Source organism: Octopus bimaculoides, chromosome 9 (assembly GCF_001194135.2).
Source record: "Octopus bimaculoides isolate UCB-OBI-ISO-001 chromosome 9, ASM119413v2, whole genome shotgun sequence".
Classification (NCBI taxonomy): Eukaryota; Metazoa; Mollusca; class Cephalopoda; order Octopoda; family Octopodidae; genus Octopus; species Octopus bimaculoides.
In genome coordinates, this window is record NC_068989.1 from 80,803,695 (window position 1) to 80,810,375 (window position 6,681).

A 6,681-nucleotide genomic window follows, 5' to 3' on the forward strand; every position below is an offset into this window, starting at 1 on the left:
TTTTTTTTTTTTTTAATTAAAACGTCAACTGTCAGTAGGTTATCTTGACAAACAATAAAACTTCTGAAGAGAACAAAAAAATCCTTACAGTTGTGATTTATTTAGGAACTTAATCACATTACCAGCTGTTGGCACTGTATTACTTTATATTTTACTATTTTAATATTATTTCTTTTTGCACTGCACATGGATTTATTGGGCAAAAACAGCTTTGGCCTCTCAGATTATTTACTACTTTGTCATACTATATCATAAAATATTCCCTAGCAAACAGACTTGTATTTCCCATTTTTCATGACTTATGCTTTGTATCATACACAGTGAGGAGTGTTTTAACAAGCTTTCTGCTTTTTTACATTTTTCTCCCCACTCCTTGGGGGGGGGTGGGGGTGTATAATCTAATGATAGTGTTTGAGTGTAGTCCTTCTTTTCATATTCACAATTATTGCCTGCAAAAATAATTCTAATTCTAAAAGGCTCATATTGGCTGCTTTCTATATCCACCCTGTTGACGTCAAGGTTAGAATGAACTCCATATCCTGACTCTTAATTTAAAAAATTACGTAATAATTACGCCATACTTTATATATATATTTTTTAATTGGGTATCTGCTTGCTTCTTCATTTTCATTATGTGGCTGAAGGATGCATGCAGCCTTTTGTGTGTTATTTCAGCCTTTTCTGATGATATGATATCAAAGAAAATTTTTATTTAGAAAGATCATTTCACATATATATATATATATGTGTGTGTGTGTCCGTGTATCACATGACTGACCAGAATATATCAGATGTTGTTACACATCACTGGTCACAGTGTACTTTGCATCATTTTAGCCTTCCAATGATGCCACCCCACTGGCTAGGCAAGTGGGCCAACATTCCCTCCTGATCAAAAGGGACACCAGAGCAACATGAAATGATGTGTTTTGCTCAAGAGCACAATGTACCACCAGCCTGGGAAACAAACTCACGATCTCGCAAGCATGAGGGCAACAGCTTACCACTAGGCCACATGCCCCTTCATTATGGAATAAACATTTTTGGTAGTGTACAGAATAGTATATTGATAATAATGATAAAGGTAGAATTTTCCTTAGTTTATTCATACATGCAGGTACAGAAATTCCTCAAATTTTCCAAGGAGTTTCACACTGAATCTCCCTTAGAATTACGTTAAGGGTATACGTGTCTGTGGAGTGCTCAGCCACTTGCGCGTTAATTTCACGAGCAGGCTATTCCATTGATCGGATCAACTGGAACCCTCGTCGTCAGAACCGATGGAGTGCCATGACGACGAATGATAATAATAATTTCTTAATATTGAATTCAGAGTATGTGAAAATATGTTTGATCATAACTTCATTTGTCTAGTTTAGTTCCAATAAATGAGGATTGCTATAAAACATTTCAGTGAGTCTCACCAGAAGAACCTTGGGTGACCTGTGTGGTTGAGTTGTTAGTTTGTAAGTCCAATCTTTATCATATTTTCTTTAAAAGTTGTTTGCAGGGTTTCCTGAATGAATATATAAATAACATGATTATTTTTCAAACTGATAAAATCTTTCATTCAATGATTAAACAGTTGTACCAAACAAAGGCAGTCATTACATGCATGCATATACTTTAAATATTACATACATAAAACATTTTTCTTTTTGTCTCCTGTGTAATATAAAGTCTTATTTTAGATTGTTCACATGTAAGATTCTCTTTCTGTATGTTTGGAGAGAGAGAGAGTGGGATGAAAGTGTCTTGTTATTGTTGTTGTTATTAAAGAAGAAAAAAAAACAGCCCTACCAAGTATATTTTTATGAAAATGAACAACAAATTTGAAATAGAAAGTGAAGAATTTATTGGTTGATTTCTTTCTTATGGAAAAAAAAAAGAACAAAAGAACATATAAACTCACTGTATTATGTACTTGAGTTTGTTTTTGTTTTGTTGGGTTTTTTTAATTGTTACAGAAAGATTATAATCAGCAATCAAATATTAATTGTTTAAAAGCTTAATAATAACCCTCCCCGTTTCCCTTTTTAAAATTATATGAAACTTTGAAATGATTTCGTTGGTGTTTACTCCCCACTTCCACCCTGTTTTTGTTTAAATTTTTTTCCTCTCTTCTCCCTCCCCAACAAAACTACAAAAATGATATGCCAAAAAAGAAAAAAAACAAAAATACCACCATCATCCCCACCACCACCACCATTTTTGCTTTTAAAACCTGAAAAAAAAGTTTAGTTTTTTTTTCATGTCCCTCTTGGCCAACTTATGTTGTTCATTATTCATTCACCAGTTTGATTGATATATTGATACATTTTCTGATTGATTACTGCTGGTATTATCTTCCTGGTGCACCAACATTCTGAAACACATGTATTTTTTTTATTTCCTTTCTGTGTGTTTCATTAGGTAAGGTGAGGGTTTACAACAAATTAAGGGCATATTTGAGGGATAGTAAAGTTCTTGGCTTTAAAGGGCATCACAAAAGGCCTCGTTAGGGGCCCAACCTTCCAAGTTCTTTTTACAGGGCTTAGAAAAACTGAAGGACTGCTGCAATAAGCGTGTGAACCTGAGAGAGGAATAATTGACTAATCCTCCTGTGTTTTCTTTTACCCAAAGCCAGAAACTTTTCAGCACCCCCTCGTATAATCAGTTATAGATATGCCCTTAATGTTATTAAACTTCTTTAGCCTATAAACATTTTCTGTTTTTCAACCCATTAGGCTATTTCGGACACTGAAGTGATCCTAAAGATTTTTGTACTGGTTTAAAAAATCTTTTCCTTACCATGGATTAAGAATAAAACAGAAGAAATTATACACTGATAACACTGCTACCAGAAGTTAAAGGTGGAATTTTAGTTTTGTTATTACATATAAAAAACATGTATACAGCCAGTTGTGAAGCACAAATGACCAAGATGATAGAATATCATACATACATCTGAGATGTTGGGGGTGGGAGATCAGTATTTTATATCTTGGTTCATATACTGGTAATATATTGTGTCTGTGGCCGAAGGCACTTAACTCACAAATGGCTCAGTCCACCTAACTGTTAATAGGTACCACAGGGTGGGAACGTCTTGCTGCTGCAACCAGCACACACATAGAGAGCACTGTAAAGCTAACAAGTGGTTCATTAGCATGCAGTGCTGAGTTCCACATTTCCTGTGGAAATGCAGCCGGTGCGACCAGAGAAGCTATATCCCGCTGGTCTCCATGTAAAAGTCAGGTCAATGGAGTTGATCACCCATTGCTGGATACCTCTGGTCATGAAAAGTCAAGTAACTCGGCTATCTAACAAGAGAGAGATTTACGAAGGAAAGATAGCCACTTAACTATTTGAAAATGCATTCTTTGCATATGCTGTTTCTACAATGTGCAAAATAAGAACAGCATTTAGTGTATGTGTATGTATATATATATATACATATATATATTTACGTACATTTTACACATCTATAAATATAGATAGATATAAAATTTATATATATAAATTATATAAATATAAAAATGTTTATGATGTACATTATGTATGTATAATGTATATATGTATGCAACTGTATATTTGCATACATACATTGTACGCAAAATGAGTCTGTCAAAATTATTTCTACATGTGACATCACAAATGCTGTGAAGTGAGTCCCAAGCTTAGTCTCAAATCCTGTGATCTTTGTGAATACATATATAAATAAAAACAACAAAAAAATTATATATAATATATATATATATATATATATATATATGCAAATATAATAAAAGAAGTTCTTTGATAATAAAATTTTTCTCCTTAATTTGGACTACACCTAAAAACAAACAAAAAATAATAATTATATCTAATGATATGTAATTATTTCTTGGGATGAGTTTATTAACATCTTCCACTGTATTTTTGATTGACAGATTAAAAAAAAAAAAAGAAAGAAAACATCCAGAAATCAGTGTTTTTGTGTTGTTTTTTATATTTTTCTTACTGTTTGTGTTGTTACTACTTTTTAATGAGGAAAAAAATGTAAATGAGGACATGAGTTATCTGTTTGTTCCATTTTCTAAATGTTAACGTGAATACATATCTCCCTTGCATTATTAAAGTGTTGCATTCATGTATGTGTGTGTGTGTTTTTGTGTTTGTTCCCTTCTCCAGCGCTTGACAACCAATACTAGTTACCTTATGCCCCTGTAACTTCGCAGTTCAGCAAAACAGACCAATACAGTCAGTACCAGACTGCTAAGTTATGGGAATGCAAACAAACCAGCACCATTTGTCAAGAAGTTGTGAGAGACAAGCATAAACGCAGATACACCTGTATACATACATATGTATACATACACTCACAGGGTGTTTGGGCTAAATTTGATGATTTGTTTTGGTTTTTTTTCCCTTTTTTCAGGAACCGCTAGATGTATATAGGTATATAGGTGAACAATCAGTGGCATTAAAGGTGTAGTTGAGAAAAGTGGAGGATTAGAAGCCATCTGAATACTTGAAAAGACTTTACTTGTATCATGATAATCCAGGCCAGGTATGAAAATACCTGCACCATGACTGCTGCTCAATGACCTGTGAACACTGTAAAGGCTATAAGATATGACATGGGCAGCTGCGACAGATTGCGAAGCAGGAAGGGACACAGCAGGTGTTCTGGCAGCATCTGCACACTGGAATTCATCCAATAATTGCTAGGCAATGTGATGGAAGATCTGAGCAAGGGAATCCAGACTCTGGTGACAGAGATGGGTATTGGAGTTTCCACAATGAAGACCTCTGCTACCACTCCTACAAGAAGCACAAAGCCAAGGGGAACCTCTTGACAAAGGCAAAGAAGCTCCTGAACAAACAGGCATTCTGTTGAGTCGGGGATGATCTGGTTCTTCTCAGATGAAAAAGATTTCAGCCAGAATCAGTTCAAAGATCTTCCCAGAGACACATTGAGGAATGCATGAGCTGGGTTCCAGAGCTATCTTGAGGCTGTGGTGGAAACTGAGGGGGGCTACTTTGAAGAAAGTGTTATCTCCTGGCCATGATCTAGTTGATAATTTTTTTTTTAATTTTTAGATAGGATATTGTTTTCTTTCCCTTTTGTGCAAACTCCCGAAATTGGCCCCAAAAATCCCTGTATGTAAATATATAGTTCAAATGTAGAGAAAACTTAAGACAAAGACAAGTGAGGAAACAACAAGCAGAGATATTAGTTTGACATTCCGGAAGAATGGAAAAGTTTTTGACATTTCAAGTCCATATATATGACTGAAACATGTCTGAACTTGTCACAGTATCTGCTAGATGTCTGACCGTCCTTCTCCTCTCCACATTATCCATTTCCAATTTTAATTAATAAGATCTTTATATATCAATTCATTTAAAAATAAGTTTTTCTCTTTAAATTTGAGTTATTACCCTTACCTCTGCATGGTTTAGTGAAGTGATGATAGCCATATACCTCTCCTGTATATGGATGTCATCTCATTTGCTTATATTTCCAATTTAATCTAGAGTGCTCATGAGATGTAATGAGACTCACTGACTGACTGACAGAAATGAAATTGACTTTATATATCGCATGTGTTCAGGAGTAGTTACCAGATAGAGCTATCAGGTAATGAATATATTTAGATGCCCAGAAGCTCGACTGGAAGTCGGCAGCGATTTTTTTTTTTTTTTTTTTTTTTTTTTTTTTTTTTTTTTTTTTTTCCCCCTTAAAATAAGTCTCAAATATTTATTTGGCATCCTAATGAATAAAGGTTACAGTTTTCATAAGACATTGATGAAGGTTTATCTATACTAATTTTGTCATGTCTCTACATTGTAAAAGATAAAAAGTGTAAACTACAAGTGATTAGCTGGATGTATATCTAAGTCATTTACAAAAACATTTTGTTAAAGTATATGAAAGTGGCTAAAACTGGAGTGCATCTTCAAGGTCAGACTGTCCTCAACACCAGGAAATACAATAACTGAAGCTCATTGCATTATGCTGGCAATTACTTCACTATAAAAAATACTATTTGGTTTCTGAATGATCTACAAAGAAGAATTTGACCTCCATACTGTAATAAAATATTGATAATGGTAACACAAAATATTTTGCTAATGAAGTAGTCTCTATGTAGTCACTCAACCTGCTAGAAATAGTAGGCAATTTTCCCTCAAATCACCTTGTTTCACTTTAAAACACCAACTAAAAAGGTTACCTTGGATAATGTGATTCTGGATGCATTGTACCAAAGAAAATATTGGAATGGTCAATACTTGAATGGCTGTAATTACAGATCTGCTCCTCCATCTGGCTGAGTTGAAGTTAAATGAAAATATTTCATCCAGATCCTGGCAAACAGCAAGTGCTGACTCCAAGAATGTCCAGGTGGTACCTCTTCATTTCTTTCAATTCTTGAACTGAATTTGATGCCTCAGTGCATACATTCCACATTCCTGTTTGATGCCTTATGCTTAGTGCTTATATTCCACACTTCTATTTGATGCCTCATACTTAATGCATACATTCCATGCTCCTATTTGATGCTTGGTGCATATATTCCACAATCCTATTTGATGCCTCATGTTTGGTGCATATATTCCATGCTCCTATTTGATGCCTTATGCTTGGTGCATATATCCCATGCTCCTATTTGATGCCGTATGCTTGGTGCATATATCCCATGCTCCTATTTGATG